Source organism: Halictus rubicundus, chromosome 15 (assembly GCF_050948215.1).
Source record: "Halictus rubicundus isolate RS-2024b chromosome 15, iyHalRubi1_principal, whole genome shotgun sequence".
NCBI classification, from domain to species: Eukaryota; Metazoa; Arthropoda; class Insecta; order Hymenoptera; family Halictidae; genus Halictus; species Halictus rubicundus.
Window position 1 is genome coordinate 7,419,741 of NC_135163.1, and position 13,309 is coordinate 7,433,049.

At 42.0% G+C, this 13,309-nt stretch overlaps 1 protein-coding gene across 2 annotated transcripts in view; it reads right to left on the reverse strand.

Annotated features, from left to right (window-relative positions):
- The window catches only part of LOC143361451 (uncharacterized), a 305,416-nt gene that overhangs the window by 100,790 nt on the left and 191,317 nt on the right, over positions 1-13,309 (reverse strand). The window lies entirely within an intron of this gene.

Consider the following 13,309-nt stretch of genomic DNA (forward strand, 5'->3'; position numbering starts at 1 on the left):
GCAATTGGTCGAAATTGCAGAGAAAATACTAACAGTTGTATTTTGCAACTTTTTTATGTGGACTTACATTGAAAATTTAGAAAGTACGATTTGTAGATCTGTATGAACTATACATATTTTGAGAATTTCATGAAAATCGGTCAACGTTGCTGCAGATGTTCCAAAATGATCACGTAAGGGCGAAATTCCCTGAGAAGGCCAAAATTCTGTGACTTTCGCCCTTAAGTTTTCATCGTTAAACGTTTGTAGTTCAGTGCAATGTTGACCGATTTAGATGAAATATTCAGAATACGTATAATTGATACAGATGTACAAAACGTACTTTTTAAATTTTTAATATAAGTCCGCATAAAAAAATTGCAAAATACAACTTTTAGTAGTTCCTCTGTAATTTCGACCAACTGCAATTTTAATCAAACATTTTTCTCACGTTATATAGTGATCCAATTGTTGTAACTTCTCAAAAAAATTCAAGTAGTATAGTCCAATATTGACAAAGTTATGCGATTTTTAAGAGCGTACGAATATTAGTTTGAGTCACTGTATATAGAAGGGAAATATTCTAGGTTGGAAGAAACGTTTCGTTTTGGAGTTAAAACAGCTTCGAGTGCAAGGGGTTAAAGTGATTGAATACGGAAATAAATTTTCATTTGACGCTACTGACTGTTCCAATTAGTGTAGACAATAAAGTTGATACGTCTGGTTCTTGTCACTGTATTTGAAATGCATTTCCAGGGTTGGCAATATTTTTGTTAAAGACGTCTCATTGATTCGACAGTTGTGCGCGGATTGTATAAAACGTAAATCTCCTGGAATAGGAAAAATTCGTGACGTAGACCCCATTGCGTCCATTTCGGTTGATTCGAGGATCCGTCGCAGAGACGCAGGTTGTCGCATTAGCCGCGATTTATGCGGACCGTAGCCGCCGAGCATTTTCTTCGTTAGAGGAATTCCCGCGGAAACCACTCCGTCGTGGAAACGTGGCAGGAACCACCGGGCTTTATGGAGTCCCATGTTTTTCCATGGGAACAGCGTGTCGGAGGACGTTTACGCCCGAGCGTCACGTATAACCCGCGCACCGTTACACGAACTACGTGCTCCTCTGAAGCGAGCGTAGACACGCGTGCTCCTGTTTAATGAAACGTCCGTCGTTTTAATTGCGTTCCCTGGTCCCAAAGCTCTCCTTCTCTGGCTCTTCTTGCTCGCCGGTTGTGTTTTTCCAGAAAGAACGAAAAAAAATAACAACAACGTTTCGCAGTGTCTTTTTCGGCGCGGATGCACCGAATGCGATTTTCGAACTGAGTAAAAATTTACTCGCAGCTTCGTGGTTGTAAATTATTAAAAATCTGAATGTTTCTCTGGATGCAATTTTTCAAAATGAATTTGAAGCCGAGTAGAAAAATATAAATTTAGATTTAGCTAGTTTGTCTCGCAGCTCGATGCACAAATTGTGTAGTTTGCATAAAGATCCAGAGTCTAGATCCAGGTTACCATAATTGTGTTCAATTTTGCAACAATTTTGCTTCGCGTGGATGTTCGCAGACTGTGAAGTCACTTCAAAGAGCAACGATTAAATTATTAAAAATCTGGATGTATCGTTTCATGAAAAGCGATTCGCAGTGTCTCTCTGGATGCAATTTTTCAAAATTAATTTGAAGCCGAGTAGAAAAATATGAATTCAGATTTAGCTAGTTTGTCTTGCAGCTCGATGCACAAATTGCGTATTTTGCATATAAAGATCCGGAGTCTAGATCCAGGTTACCATAATTGTGTTCAATTTTGCAACAATTTTGCTTCGCGTGGATGTTCGCACACCGTGAAGTCGCTTCAGAGGGCAACGATTAAATTATTAATAATCTGGATGTTTCGTTTCATGAAAAGCGATTTGCAGTGTCTCTCTCGATGCGATTTTTCAAAATGAATTTGAAGCCGAGTAGAAAAATATAAATTCAGATTTAGCTAGTTTGTCTCGCAGCTCGATGCACAAATTGTGTATTTTGCATATAAAGATCCGGAGTCTAGATCCAGGTTACCATAATTGTGTTCAATTTTGCAACAATTTTGCTTCGCGTGGATGTTCGCAGACTGTGAAGTCGCTTCAAAGGGCAACGATTAAATTATTAATAATCTGGATGTTTCGTTTCATGAAAAGCGATTCGCAGTGTCTCTCTGGATGCGATTTTTCAAAATGAATTTGAAGCCGAGTAGAAAAATATAAATTCAGATTTAGCTAGTTTGTCTCGCAGCTCGATGCACAAATTGTGTATTTTGCATATAAAGATCCGGAGTCTAGATCCAGGTTACCATAATTGTGTTCAATTTTGCAACAATTTTGCTTCGCGTGGATGTTCGCAGACTGTGAAGTCACTTCAAAGGGCGATGATAGTGCGCAAGGCTTTTGGACCCCATGGAAAGCGAAATTATTACACGGATGTCTATAAATACGGCGATCAGGATCAAGATGGACGATCCAGGACCTGAATCGGGCAGGATATCGCACGACCACCCCGGAAATATCGATGAAACGCATCGGGACTGGCGATGATGAGGACCCGGAATTTACGAGCGATATTTAACAGCCGCCGAAATGCGGGCGGTCGATCGACGATCGAAAATTTACGGTAATAACAGCGATCATTCACCGGCTCGATCGCCACGTCTGTCAACGGATCGTTCCTATTACCTGGCAACGGTTCCCACAAACGATTTCATCCATGCATAATCGATAGACCGCAGATCTCTATGCAAAATAAAATTTTTCTAATAGAAATAGAAATTCTCTTTCAAGTGCAACTTAGGTTTTCACAGAAAGCACGTCGAAAAAATTGCGTTCTATTTTTTTTAACTACTACGCACCCTAGCTAAAAATATAAAAAAATTGAAGATAGTGTCAACGACAATACCTTACTATTAAATTAATTTCCAGGATGAGATCGGTATTTTTTCAAACTTTTTCTGATTTTTCATTTCTCAGAGCCAGAGTTTGCAACTAAAAAATCGGAAAAAATTCTCGGTTATGTGGTTCGATATTCTGAATGTGTCGAATTTTTTGAAAAATTTTCCGTGGACCAGGGGGGAAATCGACGGTACTGGAGACAGTTCCGCGACGTTTATCATCCAGGCCTTGGCGACATATATTGTCACCCTGCAGGATTCGCAGGTAGCAAATAAATTACAGGTGGGAGATCGTAGCCTGTTTCACGGGGCAAATTAATTCCTCTCGTCGTCGCAACCAGAGCGTTAAACCGATAGATCCGACGACCATAATCGAGAGGGGAGCTTGTGCCATTGGAAACTTCGCGGACTTCAGAAATCCGATCTTCGGAAATCCGCTCTACCGATCCGTTCTTGCGACGTCGTACTCGGTGCCACGTTTCTCGAATAATCCCCGTGTTTCGCTGAGAAATGGACGTTCATTAAGCACCGAGCTGGCCGGGGCACTCGGATAAATTTTAAAATGTAACGACGGAGCGGACACCGGCCGATACTCTGTTATCAGCAGGCAGAGATCGCGAGGAATCGAACCGGTACGGGTCGCGTAATTGAAAATCGTCTTATCGTCGGCGCTAATTCCGACGCGGACGAAGAGTCCTCCCGTTTAATCGAATGGCCGTGTAATAATCCGAGCGGCGATCTTCCTTTTAATTGCTCCCGCGAACTTCCGTCGCCTTTGTTCGCCGGTCCGGGACGGAACAGGAGCGTCGAGAAATCGGCCTCGTTAGTTCCTCGACCGCTCGTTCCCCCGGACCCGCGCCCCTAATTAACACGCCAAGTGCCGCGCGAATTTTGAACGTTTCCCGGGAATTGAATTTGTTTCGCTGCGCTGATAAGCGGTTACAGTTACGGGTTCGTTCGCGACTGTGTTTGCGTTTAATACTGGTCGATTACAATATTACCTAGTGCGTGGAACATTTTTATAACGCAAGATAAACGTGTTCCGAGCTGATCGTGGCAAATCGAAGTTGAATGAAAATGTGTTTGGATCATTTTTGAGAATTAAACGAATTCAATTGTTCGGACAATTCTTACTTTTCCGTGGCAGTCTAGATTTTTCTTTTCGACTCGAGAGGACTCGTCTGCTCGTACCACATTAATTCTCTTGAGTGCTCGTTAAATATTTAAAGGAAAAATTAATTGGCCACATTTCTTCTTTTGAGTGAAACTCAAGATAAGGTAACACACGTCACGTGTAATCATTTCATATTAATTTCTTTGGGCGATTCGAAGCAATGGCAGCTATTAGGTGTCCGAATCGTTTCGAATATTTACTGTCCTAAAAATTTGATTTTCGCGTCGAGTAGAAGTGCGCGGCATAAAATCGCGGAAATATCGCGATATTCTCGTCGGAATAATTGCACGCGTGGGTGTCGATGGTCGCGATAAATTCCGCCGTGGAAATGTTTAATCTCCGCCGGCTAGGTGTAGCCCGGTTGTTGAACGGGTCGTGCGTCTTCCGGTAAAAAATTATTTGAACGACCTCGCCCCAATTTCTGATAGGAAAATAGATATTCCCGCGGCCGTTTTTAAGCGTTATTTACGAGGTAGCCGGGGCTTTCGGCTCGGCTCTGCTCTGCTCTGCTCTGCTCGGTTCGGCTCGGCTCGGTGTGCTGCGAAATTATGTGGGCCAGCGAATTGCTGGCGGATCCAGAGGAGTTCGCGGCCGAATTCCCGTGGAACGAGTTGCAGGTGAACGATGGCCCCCGGCTACGTGCGCGATTGTTATGAACGGAGACACGTGCGCGAAACTTCGCCATTTTTACTGCACCGGTTTTTTCCTCCCCGAACGAGGCCGCCATTTGCACGCGAGCCTCCGCTCGCCGTTCGTCGGAACACCGACGATTCCGACCTCGGTGAAATAGTAATAACTATAATAATTATTCAGCCACCATAGCAGGCAATCCGAGCCGGTTCTTGCTTGCGAAAATTGTCCGAACAATTGCGGAGAAATTGATCTTTCTGCTTATCGCGTCGATTATTATATTTAGGCTGCGAAATTCTTAATTGCGAGTTCTTTGTCCCTCCGATAAATTTAATAGATTGATAATGTTAATAATAGATCATTTTAAATTCGTTTTATAAACGCATAAATCCCGCTGTCGAAATATTCAGAATGCATTCATTTCTGACCTTGCAGGACCTTGACGGTCATCGTGACGTAGACGAACGAAATTGTCTTGACACACGCATTCAGACAGCATTACTTTTTCCTAATTTTGTTTATCGAACCGTGCCGTCGTGAGCGGCTCTAAACGGGTCGATTGCGCAATACGTTTTCGAGGGAAGAGTTATCACATTTCTCCGTCGTTCAAGGTAGAGGAGCAGGCCGTGTTTCAGCACGAAAAATATCTCGCGAACCGTTCGCCTCGATTGTTTCGCGTTTTCGCGAGCGTGGGTGGGCCCGTATCGCGGTCCATTTGTTTCCGCGGCGACGTTGAGAAACGTTGTTTCTTTCAGGCGGGCCGCTGCTACCCGGGTCAATGTCTCGACAGTACATAAATACATGGGTCTCTGGATCCCGAAACGGTGTTCTTGTTGTGCACGCAACACCTGTGCGCCCTCCGAAAAGAACGGCGTGAAAAATGGGGCGCCGCGCGAGCCTTCGCGAATTTTTGCAGTTCTTAACGGAGCACCAAAAATGGCTATTTTACGTTAAAAGACGAAAATGACACGAATGCATCCATCAAAATTTGTAGCCATTTTTTAAATAATGTATACCCAAAGATATTCGTAAATTAAAAATATTAGAATCTATATTACCCAAAGAATTTATATTACTCGAACATAATCGCAGTAAAAATTCATATTCAAGCCCGATTAGAGAACAATGTGTCCCAAGATCGAGAGTCGTCTCCCCACTCTAGCTTCCCCTCCTACGGCGCTATCCCCCCACTTTCCAGTAGCGAGTACCCCCACCCTTCCGCCACGGACCGGTCACGTGACGCGACGCGCGGACCCAATTGGCGTTGCGTCTGCGCCTGCGTCGTGACTAACCCGGTAATAGCAGAGAGAGGGTAACCGCATTCCCCTCGATTTCCCCTGTCTGGCCACATGGAAATTGAAAACATCGCAAAATTGTTCGTAAACATGCCCACCAAGATTAAATTAGAGGCTCCATAAAGTCCAAAAGACTTTTGCACCTTCACTCTTTAACCCTAACCCTTGCCGGCCTGAAATGCCCACAGAATGATGTTGATGGGACCATAGTGATTCCCGTAAACCCGTTTTGTGACACACGCGAATAATTTGTCGATGGCCATTTCTTTTACGTTGGACACAGATACCGGTAGCGTCATTGGCACATCGAAGAAAGCGGCGAACACTGAAAACCCGGTTTCTCTCGTGTCTTCAGGAAAACTATATCATGGTTTCCGTCGTTGGAGGATGGGGTTTATGAAAGCTTTTCTTCCTCCTCTCTCCATCTCCTTCTCTCTCTTTCTCCGTTGTTGTTTATCTTCCCGCTACGATGTAATGAACCCTTTTGCAACCAGGTCACGGACTTTTCCTACCTTACAAGAGGAGCCCTGCATCATGGGAAAACGCTGTGGGAGAGAAGGGGAGAGGAGAAACTTCATATATTTTCTTCCCAGACGCCCCTCGTGAATCTTTCCCCCCCCCCGGAAACTTAACGCCACCGGCCAGGTGAAAGCATCCCCTATACACACCCGTTGCGGTACCGTCAACAATATCTTTTTAATACGGGAATGGGTGGAAATTACGGGAATTTATTAATTGACATAGAGAATCTTTCCTGCTTCAGTGTCCAATTTCTTGGGTATTTTTTTACTCGATTTTTCAATCTTTCGAACACTGTTTTAGATGTGATCCGGATTTAATTCAATACTTGTTTCATTTTTCCAAGACCATATTTTCCAGAATTGCGTAGTAGTTGTTTTCCCAATTTTTCCAACGATCTTTTCGATTCTCCAATTCTTTCCACGGAAGTGGAGGGAACAATTACACTCGTTCACCTGCAACTGCAACCATAGAATTTTCTATCCAACTCTCCACATTGTTATCTTTTCAACCCACATTATTTCTGAACTCTTTGCAGAGGGATTTTTTAATTGATTCTATTATTTCCTGTAGCGTGGGGGCAGCTGGGAGATAAGAGGCCGAGAGAAACAATGGATATTCTGCTGTTCCTTTCGACCGGAAGAACACATCCGGAACCGGAACGAAGTTCGCGAAAAGTTAGGCAAAGAAACCCCGCTGTACGACGTTCAATGAGACGTCGAGAGATATCCTCGGAGAATAATACCGGGTGTAGTATAATTCTATAGCAGTTGAGGGTGGATGAGGTCATGTTTCGAGAAGATTTTCCCGTTCGTGCGGGAATATTTTTTATAATTTACAAATATGACGGCAAGTTTAAGTTCTCGCGGGAATATAATCGCGAAGTCCCGAGAAATTGAGAGAAAAATCCATTTTGCGAGGGTCTCTTCTGGGGTCTCGAACCCCGGGCTTTCCGCGTTGAAAGCAGAAACTCTACCCACGAAGCCATAGAGACTCCACTTCTTGCTCCGCTAACTTCAGCTATTCCTACAATTGTTATCTCTTCCGATCCGAATTTACTCTTGTAAGAAACTCAGGTACAACGTATCTGTTCTTCTCAGCGTCATTGTACCGAGTTCTTCCGTAATTTCTTCTATTTTGCGCACGCGGTGCCAATAACAATTGAAATAATAAATTATCAGGAAATTGCTGGATAAAGTGCATCTGTTCTTCGAGCAGTATACGCATTCAATATATGTCACCAACACGGGACACACCTGGTCTCTCGAGCTTCGTGGCTTCTAACGGGGCATACCCCGCGGTAGTGGGGATAATTCCGCGACATTTGTCACCCAGACCTTCGCGACATATATCGAGAAATCACTGTATTCCTTCCACTCAATTTAGAGCGAGCTATGAAAGGGCCATTTTCAACGATTCCCAGTCTCCCAGCCAAAGATAGTTCAATAAACAATTCGAAATGCCACCGGGACAATTTCAACGAGCCTCCACCTACTAGGGCTGTTACTTTTCCGAAGCTTCGACACTTCGAACCTTCGAAGCTTCGCACCTTCGAACCATCGCACCTTCGAACCTTCGAAACTTCGAACCTTCGATTCGTTTCCAGTTAACGGATAAAAGGAATAAATTTTCATAATTTGTTTCTATATTCACCATCTGAATTATTTCAATAATTTATTGTTAAGATAATATATTTATTATTTGAATTATCATTTCGATAGTTCACTGATGAAATAATTGTTTAAATAAATAAATTGTTACAATTTGTTTCTATATTCATTATTTGAATTGTTATTTCAATTATTTATTGTTAAAATAATGGTTTAAATGAATAAATTTTCAAATTTTGTTTCTACATACATTATGTGAATTATTTCAATATTTCATTGTTAAAATAATTATTTAAAGAACGTACAAGTTTTTACATAATGAATATAGAAACACATTTCTATAGATTATAAAAATTTCCGTAGATTACAGATTTTTATACTCTATAGAAATGTATTTCTATATTAATTATGTAAATACGTGTACATTGTCTAAACAGTTATTTGAACAATAAATTATTGAAATAATTCAAATAATGAATACAGAAACATATTGTGAAAATTTATTTATTTAATCAGTTATTTTAACAATAAATAATTGAAATAACAATTCAAATAATGAATACAGAAACATATTGTGAAAATTTATTTATTTAATCAGTTATTTCAACAATAAATAATTGAAATAACAATTCAAATAATGAATATAGAAACAAATTGTAAAAATTTATTTATTTAAACAATTATTTTATCAGTGAACTATCGAAATGATAATTCAAATAATAAATATATTATCTTAACAATAAATTATTGAAATCATTCAGATGGTGAATATAGAAACAAATTATGAAAATTTATTCCTTTTATCCGTTAACTGGAAACGAATCGAAGGTTCGAAGTTTCGAAGTGTCGATCTTTCGATTTTCATCACCTTCGAATTTTCTGCAATCGAAGCTTCGAAATCTTCGACCTTCGAAGCAAAGTAACAGCCCTACTACCTACCCCTAAAATGGCCCAAATTGGCCACCTCCTTTTTCTCCAGAGCAACTTCGTTCAGAAACACTCGATGCCCGGTAAACGCGTCCCGCAATCGCCTTGGTCGGATTAAGCAGGGTGCATCGAGCCAGCGACTGCACCCGCGCACGGTGCATCCGATGCATTCGCAGAGTTTCCTCGAAGATTTCTCGGAGTTACGACGTCCCGGGGGAAGCTTAATCCCCGATGGAAAGGGACGGGAGCTGCCGAGGGTGAACGTCGCCGGCGCAGCGTTCGCCGGTTTTTCTTCGGTGTCCGAGTAAAACAAGGACGTCGAAGAAGGGGAGGAAGCGAGACACGAAAGCGTTCCAACCCCGTTAAAAGCGCAGCTTCGTATGCGTCCGCGACGGTTGTTCCCCCCGGCGGCCATTCGCGTTTCACGGCGCGCTTTTAATAATTCCGTCGGCCCCGAATGGGACACGCAGTCGCGCGCAAATTGGCCCCATCTTTCCGGACGTGACGGCATGAGAAAATGCCGGATCCGACGAGTCGCCTATCCGCGGCGCTGGTCCATTATCGCCGGTTCCCGACTGTTCCCGGAAATGACAGCCGCGCTTCTTTTCCGGGAACCGCGCGGATAATCGCGCCGCAGAGATTGCGACCACCGAGGGTACACTTCCGGTCTCTTAGGGGCGCTCGAGGACGCCTGGCCGACGGGGATTGGTCCGCTCGAGTGCCCCGTATCGAAACCGTTCCCCCTCTCGATTCACCATAGCTTGTTTTAACGCCTCAGAAAATTTGAATATTCGTCGGAAAATATTTAGTCCAGAAATGTCTCGTACTGTCGTTAACCCTCAAATGCGTGAGTGGGGTCCGCAAAGGACAAAGGAAATTGTTGCTGTAATCAACGTTAGCAAGGAATTAGGTAAGTGGGGTCCTCGATGTTCCCAATATTTAGTTTACCTATGCACTTAAGGGTTAACAAGGAAATTTTGAATATTTTCTGGTTTGTCTGTACAACCTCGTAAGTATTACTGCTACCTCTGTTTGGGTATTATGATTAGTTGCTGTCAGCGACCAAGTCGGATATGCAAAGTGTGCCGCAGTTAAGTGTCCAGAAATAAGACACGCAGACGGGAATATTTCCCAGATCGTTCATGCTCGTGTCCGTCTCGTTTTCCAGGCCGATATGCCTTCATTACGCAGCTGGGCTGTAACTATCTCGTTAGCTCGCCAGTTAGCCTAGCGAGCAGCACGCATTGCCTCGCGGAAAATCGGCCGATCAATTACCTAACGCAAACCGACGACGAGCTTGCTATATCGCGTGGCCATCGCGTTGCATCTGCGTTTCTTTATTTTTTTTTTTTTTTTTTTTTTTGTATAATTACTGCGTGTTATCGGATACGCGTCAATGTTTCGGCAACGTTTTGCTATGAATTCGGCAAGAACGTTGGCCTCTCTATCATGCTCGTACGTTTGCGGTGGATCCACTAAATATGTTTGTTCTTCGCAAATCTGTTTGCTGTCCACTCCGCTCGGATCCAAATGAAATTTTGAAACACGCGTGCTAACTGTTCCTTTGAAATACAAAAATATTAAATTTAATATACAGGGCGGTACCGAACAAAAATTCTGTTTTACCGTTATAATTATTTAACCGTTGGAGTAATTGCGAGCATAAATTTTTATTGTCGTTTTGGGAAATTGCTAACGATTCTAGTTATGGGAAATTCCGAGGAAAAGATTCTAATTAGCGGAGCTGGGAAGATAATCGTTGTGGATTAAGGGTTGAAACCACTTCGTGTGAATTAGTGTTTCGAAGTTAGCTTGTAAATTGTAAAACGCGAAAAGAGTGTAGATTTTTAAGGAGATTATTTAAATTGGAATTAAACGCGCGTCACCGGGAATTGTCTTTTTCAGAACGCCCCCGGAAATCTGGATGATTTTATGCAGTTTTTAACGGACTGTTACCGCGTTTCAACTTGGCTTAATCCCGGGGAAGTTCCGTTTCCGCAAATCGGCACTTTCCACCGGTAAAATATTTTAATATGCACCCCGTCCGCCGGCCTATCTCATAATTGGGGAGATCATTAGCGCGATTCTTGCTCCCGAGGGGGAACGCCGATTATCGGACCTACTCATTTTTGCCAATTACCGGCGTAAATAAATGTTTCTCCGTGACGTCGTTGCATGTTGAAGCTCTTCGATAATCGTTATGACATCAATTCGTTAATCATTGATACAATAATTCTGGTATCGACGCTGCACCTATCCGAAGCAAATTCATAAGCTTCCAATTAACAATATAGAGTATTTCAACGAAGTTTCTTCTTCTAAACAACTCCAAAATAAATAAACTTTTTACTCGAGAGAGAACTTACCGAGAGAATTTATTGTAATGCCTGATTTTCATACGAACTAAAAAATAGTTTGAACCCACGGGAGCATTATAGACATTTATTTATTGCCTGCTTAATTTTACCGCATCGGATTTACTAATTTTTTCATGAATACACAAATTACGCAGCGATGCAATTATCGGAGCCACAGTGTAAAGAATATATTTATTTACACTGTGACAGATAATAGTGACTAAAGTGTTACCAAATGCATGGCCTCAATGTGTAAACGCGAATATTTCATAAATTAAGAGAAAAAATATTCCGTGCAGTTTTCATTTAAAAATTGATTTAATGAAAAACCTCATAATTTAAATTGAATCGAAGAAATTGGAAATAAATTAAATTTAAGTGGAAATTGCAATTGAATAATTTATTTCGTTAATAAAATTGCTAATCTTACCAGAGGGAAGAGGCTATTCAACCCTCAGAAAAATTGTTGATCTTGAATTTCTGAAAGACTATCACGTCATAGCAGTTCCAGTGTTAATTGCAACGCTGAGTGATCTCGTCGCAACTGAACGTTGAATTAAACGTTTCGGCCTCCGTCGGACGTGTCCCACCGCTGCAGAAAAGTGAATGAGGAAGAGAGAGAGAGAGAGAGAGAGAGAGAGAGAGAGAGAGAGAGAGAGAGAGAGAGAGAGAGAGAGAGCGCAGTGTTTACGTCGCGCATCGGTTACCAAAGTCGAATCTTTTTAAAAGGGACGGAAGGGCACGGCAGTGTGTTTGTCGTCGGTCGTTTACCTCGTTACGAGGTTTGCGCGGCTTTAAATGTCGAGAGGCAGCGGACTCGCAGCAGTCTGTACACTCGTCGCCATTTCTAGACCAACTACCCTCCCACACCACCCTCCCTCACCAACCACCCTTCGTCTTTCGTCGGTTTTCCCTCGCGCCGACAGTGTTTTCGCGCGTTTAGGAACCACTCTTTTCGTCTCCGACGTTTCTGATCTCTAATTTCCAACGAAATTCCCACCGACGCCGTTGCACTTTTCCAGAAAGCTTGTCCACGCGGTACTGCATAATTTATTCTACTGCAACAATATTCCTTCTTAACCCTAGGTTTACGGAGCATTAAAAGCGATTATTCTACATTACTTTATAAAAATAAGAAGAATGTGTCTATCCAAGTTTTGAGCCATTTTTTAACTAATATATACCTAAGGAAATAAGTTTGTTGCGTAATTCCACGCAGATGGATCTTCGCAATCTCAATAATCGTAAATTAAAAACATCAGAATCCGCCATTTTGACGGGTCCCGTAAACCTAGTGTTAATCCTATCAGTTTCAGTTTTCTCTTCGCAGTGTTCCCGCGCGTTCAAATACCATTTCTCATTTCATTTTACGAGTCTTTGTCTTTGATCATAAGGCGGACATGGAAAATAAAAGTTGAAGGGCGGATATTTCTTTAACACTAGATTTACTAGTTCTACATGATTATTGTGACTGTAAAAATGCATTTGTAGGAAATTTATTTAACACATTTATCCCTTGCTACATATACTGTAATAAAAGCTGGTAAAAAGCTGGCTGAATTTATTTTTGATATTTTTATAAAATAATCTGGCCATTTTCAGTGCTCCGTAAACCTAGCGTTAATGATTTTGAGAGGTGGAAAATTACCTTTAATTCTTCTGATGTTCTTGCGATTATTTTCATAAATGCGTAAAATTGTTATTGTTCACGTACACATAGTACCACTACACGTCGAAACTGGCAAAATGTCGGATATTGGTGCAGAACAGCAGCGTTCGATTTCCAACGATTTCTTGTGGTAGTAAGAGGAGGAACATTGTTCAGACAACAGTGTCAGCTCCTCGATTGCATCACGTCCCGCTCAAGGATACAAAGAACATCGTTCATCGCATTCCGCGTTC